A 15462-nucleotide genomic window follows, 5' to 3' on the forward strand; every position below is an offset into this window, starting at 1 on the left:
GTGGCGGCACCAGAGGGTCTCGTCGTCCCTCCCTTGCAGGCCCCCTTCTGTGGCGGCCTCGGCTTTCGGTCCCTCCGCTCCGTTGCCGCCTGTGCCCCGCAACGGTCGGGGCGCTTATTGCCTCGGCTCCAGCGGGGAGGGACCCGGGGTGGTGGGAGGTGAGCAACCCTCCATTTTTGAGGATATCGAGGCCCTGGGTCTGACCCCGGTACCCAGGGGAGGATGACCCTCCGCCAGCGGGCCTGGACCTCGCCGTCCTCACCCCAGCTCCCCTCTCCCAGTGTTCCCTCCTCCTGGAGCTGCATCCGCTCCCGCTCCCCCGCCTCCGGGGGTCCCCTAGACTCCTGCCCGCCTGGCCGTGGTTGGCACCTCGCTGACGGCCGCCGGGCCTGCTGAGGCGCCCGCCGGTGCCCAGGCCAGGAGACGGGCTCACGGGGGTCTCCCCCGGTGGTGCGGGGCACCTGACTCCCTTCCCGGGTGGGGGCCCCACCGACAGTGTTACCTCTCCCGCTGCCGTGGCTAGCGCGCTACCGCCGAGCCTGAGCCCGGCATCGTTGGGGACACCCTCCCTGCCCCTCTGACCTCCGCGCCTGGCCGCGAGGAGCACATCCTGACGGTTCAGCTCCTGCGGTCCCGGATCCCATTTGTCCCTATCCCTGACCTCGGCCCCGCCCTGCCCTTGACCCCGTCCCTGTCCCCTCCTGCCCCTGCTGCTGTTGCCGCCCTGGGGCTGTCCCATTCCCTTTCCGGAGGGTGACCCCAGAGGGCGGCCTTTACTTTTCACTGTCCCGACCCCTCGGGGCTGCACTCTTCCCTCCACCGCCCCCCGTCGAGCCGGGCTCTGTGGCGGAACGTGTGGCGCCGGCCCATCAGGCGCCACGTCGGTGGTACGCCCCTTGCCTTCCGTTCCCCGTGGGCCACGGGGTTGTCACAGAGGCCCCACCGGTGGGTCACCAGGGGCCGGGGGCCCCACCCCCCACGCGCTGCGAGAGGAGCTGGGGAGTTCCTGGAAGAACGTCAGGGGCTCCCGCAACAAGGTGGCGCTTGCTCTCCAGCGCCTGGGGGGATTTTCCATCAGACCCTCCGAGCGCAAGGGCCCTCATGGGGGAGGGCAAGAGGACCGGGAAGCAGGGTTGCCGCGAATTACCAGCGGGTCCGCGGCTTCGGGACTCCTTGCTCGCCTACGGGGTGGGTCACGGTTTGCTGCGGCGGGCCCGCTGGGGGCCGTGGGCGTCCCTGCCGGCGAGGATCCCCCCCAGCCCTCCTCATGGCGCCCCATCATTTTGCCACGTTGGAACACCCGGAGCTGTAGGGTGGGTTTCCGCAGGAGCCAGGTGCTCTACTTCCTTCGGAGACGGGGCTGGTACTCTGTGATTTTCCTGCAGGAGAACCCACACGGATCCAGCCGCCGAAGCCAGCTGGCGGCTGGAGTGGGGGACGGGGTCTACTTCAGCCACCCTTACCACCCGTAGTGCTGGAGTGGCTACCCTGTTCTCCCCGACCTACGGGCCGAGGTGCTGGGGGTTGCCGAGGCTGTGCGGGCCGCCTGCTGGCACCTCCGGGTCCGCTGGAGGGGCTCGTGGTGAACCTCGTGAACGTCTACGCCCGACATCGGCCCCGGAGCGGTTGCCGTTCTATCAGCAGGCTGTCCGCCTTCTCGGCTCCCTGGATCCTCGTGAGTGCTGGTCCTGGGCGGGGACTTCAACCTCATCCTGGAGGAGCGGGACCGCTCGGGGGACCGAGCAGAGCCAGGCCGCCGCGGACGTTCCTCCGGGAGATCGTCAACCATCACTCCCTGGTGGAACGTCTGGCGCGACCACCACGGACGATGTCTCCACGTTCACCTATGTCCGGGTGGGAGCCCATCGGTCGTGCCACTCCCGGTTGGACCGCATTTACATGTCGCGATTTCACCTTTCACGGGCCCTGTCCTCCAGCGTCCGGCGGCCCCTTTTTCGACCACCACCTCGTCACCGTGGCGGCCTCTCTCAGTGCGGGGAGGCCGGGGCCGGCCTATTGGCACTGTTCAACAACAGCTTGCTGGAGGATGCGGCTTCGTGGCGTCCTTCCGGGAGTTCTGGCTGGCCTGGCGAAGGGCAGCGGCGCGCCTTTCCCTCGGCACGGGCGCTGGTGGGATGTGGGGAAGGTGCGCGCCCGGCATCTTCTGCGCGGACCTACACCCGGGGCGTCAGCCGACGGAGGGATGCGGCGATAGGGCAGTTGGAACGGGAGGTCTTAGAGCTGGAGAGGTGTCTGGCCGCCAGCCCCGAGGATCCATCCCTTTGCGGGTCGTCGAGGACCATCGGGCTCGGGGCGCCTTTGTTCGCTCCAGCATTCGCCTCCTTCGGGAGATGGATAGCGGCTCCTGCTTCTTCTACGCCCTGGAGAAAGGGAGGGAGGCCAAGAAGCACGTCACCTGCCTTCTGGCGGAGGACGGCACCCCCCTCACGGATCCGGCGGAAGATGTGCGAGAGGGCCCGGACCTTCTACGCGCGGCCTTTTCTCTCCGGATCCGACCGATCCTGCCGCTCGCAGAGTGCTTTGGGACGGGCTCCCGACGCTCAGCGCGGGCGCCCGGGACCGGCTAGAGCTGCCTCTCTCTCTAGCCGAGTTCTCGGACGCCCTCCGTCGCATGCCCACCAACAAGTCTCCGGGCATGGACGGGCTGACCGTGGAGGTTCTACCGCGTGTTTTCTGGGACGTCCTCGGCCCGGACCTGGCCGGCGTCTGGGCCGAGTCCTTGCGGGGCGGGGTCCTCCCTCTCTCGTGCAGGCGAGCTGTGCTCGCCTTATTACCGAAGAAGGGGGACCTCCGCGATTTACGGAATTGGCGTCCCGTCTCGCTCCTCAGCACGGACTACAAAATCATTGCCAAGGCCATCTCGCTGCGGCTGGGGGTGTGCTGGAGGACGTGATCCACCCAGACCAGACCTACACCGTCCCGGGCCGTAGCATCTTCGATAACCTCTATCTGGTCCGGGATCTCTTGGAGCTTGGGTGCAGGGATGGTCTGTCGTTCGCCCTCCTGTCCCTGGATCAGGAGAAGGCGTTCGACAGGGTGGACCACGGGTACCTCCTGGGCACTCTGCGAGCGTTGGGCTTCGGGTCCCAGTTTGTGGGTTTTCTCCGGGTGCTGTACGCTTCCGCGGAGTGTCTGGTCAGGCTCAACTGGACCCTGACCGAGCCGGTCAGCTTCGGGCGGGGAGTGCGGCAGGGGTGCCCCCTCTCGGGCCAGCTGTACGCTCTGGCCATCGAGCCCTTCCTCTGTCTCCTCCGCAAGAGGTTGACGGGGTTGGTGCTCCGGAGCCGGAGCTGCGGCTGGTCCTGTCGGCGTACGCCGACGATGTGCTTCTCGTGGTCCAGGACCCAGGCGACTTGGCGCGGGTGGAGGCTTGCCAGGCGGTGTACTCGGCGGCCTCCTCCGCCCGGGTCAACTGGGTCAAGAGCTCTGGCCTGGTGGTCGGGGACGGGTGGCAGGCAGGCTCCCTCCCACCCGCTCTTCAGGCCATCAGGTGGAGCGGCGGGTCCGCTGCTCTATCTCGGCGTTTACCTTTCCGCCACGCATCCGTCTCCGCCGGAGAACTGGCAGGATTTGCAGGGCAGGGTGACGGAGCGGCTCCGGAAATGGACAGGACTCCTCCGGTGCCTCTCCCTTCGGGGGAGGGCACTGGTGCTCAATCAACTGGTCCTGTCCATGCTCTGGTACCGACTCAACACCCTGGTCCCGGCCCCGGGTTTCCTGGCCAACCTCCGGACGGCGATTCTGGAGTTCTTTTGGCCTGGGACGCACTGGGTCTCTGCAGGGGTCCTCCACCTGCCCCTGGAGGAGGGGGGGCAGGGCCTGAGTGCGTAAGCACTCAGGTCCATGTCTTCCGCCTCCAGGCCCTGCAGAGGCTCCTGTTTGGTGCGGGTAGTCCGGCATGGAGCGTATTGGCGCACGCCTTCCTCCGCCGCTTCCGAGGGCTCCGATACGACCGGCAGCTCCTTTATCTCGAACCGAGGGGTCTTCCGCGAGACCTCTCCGGCTGCCGGTCTTCTACCAGGACCTCCTCCGGACCTGGAAGTTGTTCTCTGCGACCAGGTCCGTGGCGGCCACCGTGGGGGCCGACCTCCTCGCGGAGCCCCTGCTACACAATCCCCAGCTTCGTGTGCAGGTGGCGGAGTCCCCCGCGGTGCGCCGGAGGTTGGTCCTGGCGGAAGCTACCAGGGTCGGAGATCTCCTGGACTATGACCGGGGAGGCTGGCTGGATCCCCTGACGCTCGCTCACCGCATGGGGCTCTCCAGACCTTGTACTCCCCGGCGCGTACTCCAGAGGTGGAGGCCGCTTTGCCGCCCGCTGCTCGGGCCTACCTCGACCGGGTCCTGCGGGAGGGCACGCCCCGCCCACCCCTACCCCAGGCCCTCCGGACCTTTTCATCGGGCCCCTGCCCCGTAGGCCCCACCGGCCTGCCCACCCCTTCTCCGCGAGCCGGCTGCACGACCTGCAGCCGGTCCGTTTCCAAACCGCGCCTAGGAAGCAGCTCTACGCGCTCGTGCTCCACACCCTTCACTTCCTCACCCTCGTGTCCGCCCCGATACGAAGTGGAGGGACCTCCTGCCACCTCTGGAGGGTGAGGAGTCCGGTGGGTCAGCCTCTACTCCACCTTGGTCCAAGACCCACTGGGGATGTCAGTTGGCGGCTCCTTCATGGGGCCGTGAGCACGGGCGTGTACTTGGCGCGGTTTACCCCTGTCCCGGACACCTGCCCCTTCTGCGGCGTGAGGGAGACCCTGGCGCACGTTTACTTAGAGTGCGCCCGGTTGCAAGCCCCTACACCGGCTCCTCATTCACATCCTTTTACGTTTCTGGCTGCACTTTTCCCCTCACCTTCTTCTCTAACGCACTCCCTATCCGTGGCCCCACGAAGTCCCGGGACCTCCTGGTCAACTTCCTCCTTGCCCTGGCAAAAAAGGCCATCCACGCGACCAGGGAGAGGCGGTTGGCCGACGGAGACCCCGGCGACTGTGGGGCTTGTTTCCGATCCATGGTCCGTTCACGCATCGGGCGGAGTTCCTCTGGGCGGCGTCCACTGGCTCCCTTGACGCCTTCGAGGAGCAGTGGGCGCTGTCCGGGGTCTCTGCTCGGTGTCCCCCTCAGGCTCCCTTCTTATGACCCTTTGACCTCACTCCTGTCCCTGTTCTTTTATTAGTTGTCCCCCGAAATCAGTGGGTTCTGCGGTCCTGTGGGTCCTCCCTTTAGGCTGAGGGGGATCCTTTAGCAGTGGGCGGGCTTCGCCCGCCCACTTCCCAGACACCCAATAGATGGCTAGAAGCCCCCTTCTCCCTTTCTGGGCAGCAGCTGCTGGCTGGAGTGCACCCCTCCTGGACTACTGCTGAGGGAGGGGCCTTGCTGGCTAGCCCCCACTCCTCCACCTCCCGAGGGAGAAAGCCAGGACCTCACCACCACCACCACCACCACCACCACCGCTACCACCTGTGAGGGGTCCTTCCTGCCTGGCCACCAGGGTTACTGGAGGAGCTGCTGCTGGTGCTGTGTTTGCCTGGGGAGCTGCTGGAGCCTGGAGGAAAGTGAGGACTGAGAGGACGGCCAGCTGCTGGGGGAGCATACAGGACCCTGAAGACTGCTGTGGAGGGGGCCTTTCAGGACTGAGTAACTCTCTGACTGTGCTGTAGTGGTGGGGGTGTAGACTGTGTGTTTGTAGGGGCACAGGGGGTGTGGCGTGGAGCCTGTCCCCTGGTCCATCTGTGTTCCTGCCCCCCCCAACCCTCACCACCATCACTGCCCCCTCCACCAACCCCATGGACTGCTTACCATCTGCCTCGGTTCCCACCTCTGGGACTCAGCTGCTTGCCTGGCCTGCCACGCCCTTTTTCCACTGTTTGGGCCTCCAGCAGCAGCCGGCCAAACCTTTTGCCTTTGCACAAGTGCTCGTGGGTGCATGTACCCCCTCCTCCCCTGGACTGACAACTTTCCCTCTGCAACAGGCCCCCTAGCTTTGCCCCTTGTTGCCTGCCCCACTGCCCCTTGTAGCCTTTTGCCCCCCCCCCCCAGCTTCAGTTTGTTTGCCTACCCTGCCCGTCTCCCTTACAGCATTGTTTGTTTGTCCCGCCCAGCCCCTTGGTCCCTCTGCCCCGTTCCCAGCCTGGTTGCTCTCCTTCCCCTATGGCCCCCTCACCTTGTTTAGCCCTTCCCCTCATGTGCCCCATGCCCCTTCAGTGCACTTGTGCTTCCCCCCTGTTTGAGTTTCCCCTCTTGCACTGCACCCCTCGATTGCTATTGTGTCCCTCCCTTCCCCTAGTGCAGCTAGAGGAGCCGGCTTTCACTCCCGTGTCAGTGACTCACCCTCCCTCCCAAGTCCTTCATAGTCTCCTTCTCAGCCCCCTCCCCCATTTTGGCACCCTCCTCCCCTGCCCACAGCCTAGCGGGGAGGAGTGGTTGACCTGCTTCCCCTCCCCTCCCTTTCTCTGGTGTTTCCCCTCCCTCCCTACCCGTCATGGTGGGGGGACGCAGCAGGCGGGACCCCTGGGATGACCCCTGACCCGCCTGCTCCTTTGACCACCCCCCTAGTCTCTACTGCTGCCGCCGCTGCCCGACCACCTGCCACTGCTCTCACTGGCGCGCCAGCAGCGGCGGGCGCAGGGGGTGACCTCTGCTGCCGCCACGTCCCTTGCCCCTTCTGCTTCTGGGGGGAGCCCCCCCAGCTGGAGGGAAGGGCCAGGGCAAGAAGAAGGGAAAGGGCCCCGCTAGGAAAACTAAGCCCTCCATGGCGGAGCCTGCCACCACTGCCGCGGCCCCCGCGACCCGCCGCGGTGCCCCTCCCTGCTGTTCCCTTCACCAGCTCTGCGGGTGCCCCTCCCCCCGGCCCCCAGGGCATACGCCCAGGTGGCGGCCACCCCCCTACCTGCCGCTACTTCATCTCCCCAGACCGCCGCCTCCGCTACCATCTACAGCGGCCGGGGCCCCTTCCCCACCTTGACCAGGAAGCACGGCGTCCGTTGCCTCCTGGTGCCCGCTCGCCCCACGTGGAGACCTACGTGCGGGCGTTGGTGAGGGTGATGGGGCCCATGGCCATCGTGGCGGCCTCCAAAATGTATGGCAAGGTTGTCTTTTTCCTTGCCTCGAAGGCCGCCGCCCAGGAGGCAGTGGAGATGGGCCTGGCGGTGGGGGGCGTGTTCGTCCCCCTGGAGCCGCTGGAGGATCTGGGGGTCCGTTTCATCCTGACCTCTGTTCCCCCCCTTCCTCCCCAATGCCGCCCTCTTGCCTGTCCTCTCGACTCTCGGGAAGCCCATTTCAGTGGTGAGCCCTCTCCCCTTGGGCTGCAAGGACCCCGCCCTCCGTCACGTCCTCTCGTTCCGCCGGCAGGTGCAGCTTCAACTGCCGCCGGCGGCACGTGGCGGAGAGGCGCTCGAGGGGTCCTTCCTGGTCCCTTATCAGGGGGGCCCATTACCGGGTGCACTACTCCACGGGGGAGGCCAGGTGCTACCTCTGCCGGGCGACGGGGCACGTCCGGAGGGACTGCCCCTTGGCTCGGCTCGGAGGAGCGCCCGGGCCCCCCGGGCTCCGGCAGGGCGCCGGCCCCGTCGTCGCCGGCACCCCTGACCGCCCGGTGCCCAGGGCCGCCCCTCCTCCTCCTCCATCCATCGCTGCTCCCGCTCGGGCTGCAGGGGTATCTCCCTCGGCATGCCCGGATGAGCGGGTGGGCCCTGCCTCCGCTGCCTGCTCTCTGGCGGGGCCGTGGAGGAGGGTGTGGCAGGGATATTGCCGGGCGTGGGAGAGGGCCCTCCCCTAGGGGTACCTTCCCTTCCTCCCGCTGTCCCACCAGTGCCCCTCCCGGTCCGCGACCCACCGACCCTGCCCTCCGACCCGACCCCTGACACCCAGCCCGTCAGAGACGCCATGGAGGGCTGGACCTTGGTCCAGGGTAGGCGGGGCAAGCGGAAGGCTCGAGCTCCGCTCTTACCACCTGATGCGGGAGCCCCCTGTAAGACCAGAAAGGGGGCCATGGATGCCGAGCCTTCCGCTGTGCCCTCGGGGTCGGCCCGTCCGCCAGTTCCAGCCAGGGAAGCCGTGGCGGCACCAGAGGATTCCACCGTCCCTCCCCTGCAGGCCCCCTCTGTGGCGGCCTCGGCTTTGGTCCCTCCTACTCCATTGCCGCCTGCGCCCCCTGCAACGGTCGGGGCGCTTATTGCCTCCAGCTCCAGCGGGGAGGACCCCGGGGTGGTGGGGGGTGAGCACCCCTCCATTTTTGAGGATATCGGGGCCCTGGGTCTGACCCCGGTTACCCAGGGGGAGGATGACCCTCCGCCAGCGGGCCTCGACCTCGCCGTCCTCACCCCAGCTCCCCTCTCCCCGTGTTCCCTCCTCCTGGCCGCTGCATCCGCTCCCGCCTCCGGGGGTCCCCTGGACTCCCTGCCCTGCCTGGCCGTGGTTGGCGCCCCGCTGACGGCCGCCGGGCCTGTTGAGGCGACGGCCGGTGCCCCACGGCCGGGAGACGGGCTCACAGGGGTATCCCCCGGTGGTGCGGGGCACCCGACTTCCTTCCCGGGTGGGGGCCCCACCGACAGTGTTACATCTCCCGATGCCGTGGCTCGCGCGCCTACCACCGAGCCTGAGCCCGGCATCGTTGGGGACCCCCTCCATGCCCCTCTGACCTCCGCGCCTGGCCGCGAGGAGCACACTCCTGACGGTTCAGCTCCCGCGGTCCCGGCTCCCTTCTCTGTCCCTTTCCCTGACCTCGGCCCCGCCCCTGCCCTTGACCCCGTCCCTGTCCCCTCCCCTGCCCCTGCTGTTATTGCCGCCCCTGGGGCTGTCCCCTTCCCTTTTCCGGAGGGTGACCCCCAGAGGGCGGCCTTTACATTTCACTGTCCCGACCCCCTCGGGGCTGCACTCTTCCCTCCGCCGCCCCCCGTCGAGCCGGGCTCTGTGGCAGACCGTGTGGCGCCGGCCCATCAGGCGCCACGTCGGGGGTCCGCCCCTTGCCTTCCCGTCCCCCTGGGCCACGGGGTTGTCCCAGAGGCCCCACCGGTGGGTCACCAGGGGCCAGGGGCCCCACCCCCCCCACGCGCTGCGAGAGGAGCTGCGGGAGTTCCTGGAAGACGTCAGGGGCTCCCGCAACAAGGTGGCGCTTGCTCTCCAGCGCTGGGGGGATTTCCATCAGATCCTCCGAGCCGCGAGGGCCCTCATGGGGGAGGGCAAGAGGACCGGGAAGCAGGGTGCCGCGACTTACCAGCGGGTCCGCGGCTTCCGTGACTCCTTGCTCACCTATGGGGTGGGTCACGGTTTGCTGCGTGGCCCGCTGGGGGCCGTGGGCGTCCCTGCCGGCGAGGATCCCCCCCAGCCCTCCTCATGGCGCCCATCATCTTTGCCACATTGAACACCCGGAGCTGTAGGGTGGGTTTCCGCAGGAGCCAGGTGCTCTCCTTCCTTCGGGAGGGGCGGTACTCTGTGATTTTCCTGCAGGAGACCCACACGGATCCGGCCGCCGAAGCCAGCTGGCGGCTGGAGTGGGGGGACGGGGTCTACTTCAGCCACCTTACCACCCGTAGTGCTGGAGTGGCTACCCTGTTCTCCCCCGACCTACGGCCGGAGGTGCTGGGGGTTGCCGAGGCTGTGCCGGGCCGCCTGCTGCACCTCCGGGTCCGCTTGGAGGGGCTCGTGGTGAACCTCGTGAACGTCTATGCCCCGACATCGGCCCCGGAGCGGTTGCCATTCTATCGGCAGGCGTCCGCCTTCCTCGGCTCCCTGGATCCTCGTGAGTGCCTGGTCCTGGGCGGGGACTTTAACCTCATCCTGGAGGAGCGGGACCGCTCGGGGACCGAGCAGAGCCAGGCCGCCGCGGACGTCCTCCGGGAGATCGTCAACCATCACTCCCTGGTGGACGTCTGGCGCGACCACCACCCGGACGATGTCTCCACGTTCACCTATGTCCGGGTGGGAGCCCATCGGTCGTGCCACTCCCGGTTGGACCGCATTTACATGTCGCGATTTCACCTTTCACGGGCCCAGTCCTCCAGCGTCCGGCCGGCCCCTTTTTCTGACCACCACCTCGTCACCGTGAAGGCCTCTCTCAGTGCGGAGAGGCCGGGGCCGGCCTATTGGCACTTCAACAACAGCTTGCTGGAGGATGTGGGCTTCGTGGCGTCCTTCCGGGAGTTCTGGCTGGCCTGGCGAGGGCAGCGGCGCGCCTTTCCCTCGGCACGGCGCTGGTGGGATGTGGGGAAGGTGCGCGCCCGGCTCTTCTGCCGCGACTACACCCGGGGCGTCAGCCGACGGAGGGATGCGGCGATAGGGCAGTTGGAACGGGAGGTCTTAGAGCTGGAGAGGCGTCTGGCCGCCAGCCCCGAGGATCCATCCCTTTGCGGAGCGTGCCAGGAGAAGCGGGAGGAGCTCCGGGTCCTCGAGGACCATCGGGCTCGGGGCGCCTTTGTTCGCTCCCGCATCCGCCTCCTGCGGGAGATGGATCGCGGCTCCCGCTTCTTCTACGCCCTGGAGAAACGGAGGGGGGCCAAGAAGCACGTCGCCTGCCTTCTGGCGGAGGATGGCGCCCCCCTCACGGATCCGGCGGAGATGTGCGAGAGGGCTCGGACCTTCTACGCGCGCCTTTTCTCTCCGGATCCGACCGATCCTGCCGCTCGCAGGGTGCTTTGGGACGGGCTCCCGACGCTCAGCGCGGGCGCCCGGGACCGGCTAGAGCTGCCTCTCTCTCTGGCCGAGTTCTCGGACGCCCTCCGTCGCATGCCCACCAACAAGTCTCCGGGCATGGACGGGCTGACCGTGGAGTTCTACCGCGTGTTCTGGGACGTCCTCGGCCCAGACCTGGCCGGCGTCTGGGCCGAGTCCTTGCAGGGCGGGGTCCTCCCTCTCTCGTGCAGGCGAGCTGTGCTCGCCTTATTACCGAAGAGGGGGGACCTCCGCGATTTACGGAATTGGCGTCCCGTCTCGCTCCTCAGCACGGACTACAAAATCATTGCCAAGGCCATCTCGCTGCGGCTGGGGTCCGTGCTGGAGGACGTGATCCACCCAGACCAGACCTACACCATCCCGGGGCCGTAGCATCTTCGATAACCTCTATCTGGTCCGGGATCTCTTGGAGCTTGGGTGCAGGGATGGTCTGTCGTTCGCCCTCCTGTCCCTGGATCAGGAGAAGGCGTTCGACAGGGTGGACCACGGGTACCTCCTGGGCACTCTGCGAGCGTTGGGCTTCGGATCCCAGTTTGTGGGTTTTCTCCGGGTGCTGTACGCTTCCGCGGAGTGTCTGGTCAGGCTCAACTGGACCCTGACCGAGCCGGTCAGCTTCGGGCGGGGAGTGCGGCAGGGGTGCCCCCTCTCGGGCCAGCTGTACGCTCTGGCCATCGAGCCCTTCCTCTGCCTCCTCCGCAAGAGGTTGACGGGGTTGGTGCTTCCGGAGCCGGAGCTGCGGCTGGTCCTGTCGGCGTACGCCGACGATGTGCTTCTCGTGGTCCAGGACCCAGGTGACTTGGCGCGGGTGGAGGCTTGCCAGGCGGTGTACTCGGCGGCCTCCTCCGCCCGGGTCAACTGGGTCAAGAGCTCTGGCCTGGTGGTCGGGGACGGGTGGCAGGCAGGCTCCCTCCCACCCGCTCTTCAGGCCATCAGGTGGAGCGCGGGTCCGCTGCTCTATCTCGGCGTTTACCTTTCCGCCACGCATCCGTCTCCGCCGGAGAACTGGCAGGATTTGCAGGGCAGGGTGACGGAGCGGCTCCGGACATGGACGGGACTACTCCGGTGCCTCTCCCTTCGGGGGAGGGCACTGGTGCTCAATCAACTGGTCCTGTCCATGCTCTGGTACCGACTCAACACCCTGGTCCCGGCCCCGGGTTTCCTGGCCAACCTCCGGACGGCGATTCTGGAGTTCTTTTGGCCTGGGACGCACTGGGTCTCTGCTGGGGTCCTCCACCTGCCCCTGGAGGAGGGGGGGCAGGGCCTGACGTGCTTACGCACTCAGGTCCATGTCTTCCGCCTCCAGGCCCTGCAGAGGCTCCTGTTTGGTGCGGGTAGTCCGGCATGGAGCGTATTGGCGCACGCCTTCCTCCGCCGCTTCCGAGGGCTCCGATACGACCGGCAGCTCCTTTATCTCGAACCGAGGGGTCTTCCGCGAGACCTCTCCGGGCTGCCGGTCTTCTACCAGGACCTCCTCCGGACCTGGAAGTTGTTCTCTGCGACCAGGTCCGTGGCGGCCACCGCGGGGGCCGACCTCCTCGCGGAGCCCCTGCTACACAATCCCCAGCTTCGTGTGCAGGTGGCGGAGTCCCCCGCGGTGCGCCGGAGGTTGGTCCTGGCGGAAGCTACCAGGGTCGGAGATCTCCTGGACTATGACCGGGGAGGCTGGCTGGATCCCCTGACGCTCGCTCACCGCATGGGGCTCTCCAGACCTTGTACTCCCCGGCGCGTACTCCAGGAGGTGGAGGCCGCTTTGCCGCCCGCTGCTCGGGCCTACCTCGACCGGGTCCTGCGGGAGGGCACGCCCCGCCCACCCCCTACCCCAGGCCCTCCGGACCTTTTCATCGGGCCCCTGCCCCGTAGGCCCAACCGGTCCGCCCACCCCTTCTCCGCGAGCCGGCTGCACGACCTGCAGCCGGTCAGTTTCCAAACCGCGCCTAGGAAGCAGCTCTACGCGCTCGTGCTCCACACCCTTCACTTCCTCACCCTCGTGTCCCGCCCCGATACGAAGTGGAGGGACCTCCTGCCACCTCTGGAGGGTGAGGAGCCCCGGTGGGTCAGCCTCTACTCCACCTTGGTCCCAAGACCCACTGGGGATATCAGTTGGCGGCTCCTTCATGGGGCCGTGAGCACGGGCGTGTACTTGGCGCGGTTTACCCCTGTCCCGGACACCTGCCCCTTCTGCGGCGTGAGGGAGACCCTGGCGCACGTTTACTTAGAGTGCGCCCGGTTGCAGCCCCTACACCGGCTCCTCATTCACATCCTTTTACGTTTCTGGCTGCACTTTTCCCCTCACCTTCTTCTCTACGCACTCCCTATCCGTGGCCCCACGAAGTCCCGGGACCTCCTGGTCAACTTCCTCCTTGCCCTGGCAAAAAAGGCCATCCACGCGACCAGGGAGAGGCGGTTGGCCGACGGAGACCCCGGCGACTGTGGGGCTTGTTTCCGATCCATGGTCCGTTCACGCATCCGGGCGGAGTTCCTCTGGGCGGCGTCCACTGGCTCCCTTGACGCCTTCGAGGAGCAGTGGGCGCTGTCCGGGGTTCTCTGCTCGGTGTCCCCCTCAGGCTCCCTTCTTATGACCCTTTGACCTCACTCCTGTCCCTGTTCTTTTATTAGTTGTCCCCCGATATCAGTGGGTTCTGCGGTCCTGTGGGTCCTCCCTTTAGGCTGAGGGGGATCCTTTAGCAGTGGGCGGGCTTCGCCCGCCCACTTCCCAGACACCCAATAGATGGCTAGAGCCCCTTCTCCCTTTCTGGGCAGCAGCTGCTGGCTGGAGTGCACCCCTCCTGGACTACTGCTGAGGGAGGGGCCTTGCTGGCTAGCCCCCACTCCTCCACCTCCCGAGGGAGAAGCCAGGACCTCACCACCACCACCACCACCACCACCACCGCTACCACCTGTGAGGGGTCCTTCCTGCCTGGCCACCAGGGTTACTGGAGGAGCTGCTGCTGGTGCTGTGTTTGCCTGGGGAGCTGCTGGAGCCTGGAGGAAAGTGAGGACTGAGAGGACGGCCAGCTGCTGGGGGAGCATACAGGACCCTGAAGACTGCTGTGGAGGGGGCCTTTCAGGACTGAGTAACTCTCTGACTGTGCTGTAGTGGTGGGGGTGTAGACTGTGTGTTTGTAGGGGCACAGGGGGTGTGGCGTGGAGCCTGTCCCCTGGTCCATCTGTGTTCCTGCCCCCCCCAACCCTCACCACCATCACTGCCCCCTCCACCAACCCCATGGACTGCTTACCATCTGCCTCGGTTCCCACCTCTGGGACTCAGCTGCTTGCCTGGCCTGCCACGCCCTTTTTCCACTGTTTGGGCCTCCAGCAGCAGCCGGCCAAACCTTTTGCCTTTGCACAAGTGCTCGTGGGTGCATGTACCCCCTCCTCCCCTGGACTGACAACTTTCCCTCTGCAACAGGCCCCCTAGCTTTGCCCCTTGTTGCCTGCCCCACTGCCCCTTGTAGCCTTTTGCCCCCCCCCCCCCAGCTTCAGTTTGTTTGCCTACCCTGCCCGTCTCCCCTTACAGCATTGTTTGTTTGTCCCGCCCAGCCCCTTGGTCCCTCTGCCCCGTTCCCAGCCTGGTTGCTCTCCTTCCCCTATGGCCCCCTCACCTTGTTTAGCCCTTCCCCTCATGTGCCCATGCCCCTTCAGTGCACTTGTGCTTCCCCCCTGTTTGAGTTTCCCCTCTTGCACTGCACCCCTCGATTGCTATTGTGTCCCTCCCTTCCCCTAGTGCAGCTAGAGGAGCCGGCTTTCACTCCCGTGTCAGTGACTCACCCTCCCTCCCAAGTCCTTCATAGTCTCCTTCTCAGCCCCCTCCCCCATTTTGGCACCCTCCTCCCCTGCCCACAGCCTAGCGGGGAGGAGTGGTTGACCTGCTTCCCCTCCCCTCCCTTTCTCTGGTGTTTCCCCTCCCTCCCTACCCGTCATGGTGGGGGACGCAGCAGGCGGGACCCCTGGGATGACCCCTGACCCGCCTGCTCCTTTGACCACCCCCCTAGTCTCTACTGCTGCCGCCGCTGCCCAACCACCTGCCACTGCTCTCACTGGCGCGCCAGCAGCGGCGGGCGCAGGGGTGACCTCTGCTGCCGCCACGTCCCTTGCCCCTTCTGCTTCTGGGGGAGCCCCCCCAGCTGGAGGGAAGGGCCAGGGCAAGAAGAAGGGAAAGGGCCCCGCTAGGAAAACTAAGCCCTCCATGGCGGAGCCTGCCACCACTGCCGCGGCCCCGCGACCCGCCGCGGTGCCCCTCCCTGCTGTTCCCTTCACCAGCTCTGCGGGTGCCCCTCCCCCGGCCCCCAGGGCATACGCCCAGGTGGCGGCCACCCCCCTACCTGCCGCTACTTCATCTCCCCAGACCGCCGCCTCCGCTACCATCTACAGCGGCCGGGGCCCCTTCCCCACCTTGACCAGGAAGCACGGCGTCCGTTGCCTCCTGGTGCCCGCTCGCCCCACGTGGAGACCTACGTGCGGGCGTTGGCGAGGGTGATGGGGCCCATGGCCATCGTGGCGGCCTCCAAAATGTATGGCAAGGTTGTCTTTTTCCTTGCCTCGAAGGCCGCCGCCCAGGAGGCAGTGGAGATGGGCCTGGCGGTGGGGGGCGTGTTCGTCCCCCTGGAGCCGCTGGAGGATCTGGGGGTCCGTTTCATCCTGACCTCTGTTCCCCCCCTTCCTCCCCAATGCCGCCCTGTTGCCTGCCCTCTCTCCCCTGGGAAAGCCCATTTCTGTAGTGAGTCCTCTCCCCTTGGGCTGCAAGGACCCCGCCCTCCGTCACGTCCTCTCGTTCCGCCGGCA

Source organism: Gopherus flavomarginatus, chromosome 12 (genome assembly GCF_025201925.1).
Source record: "Gopherus flavomarginatus isolate rGopFla2 chromosome 12, rGopFla2.mat.asm, whole genome shotgun sequence".
Lineage (NCBI taxonomy): Eukaryota > Metazoa > Chordata > Testudines > Testudinidae > Gopherus > Gopherus flavomarginatus.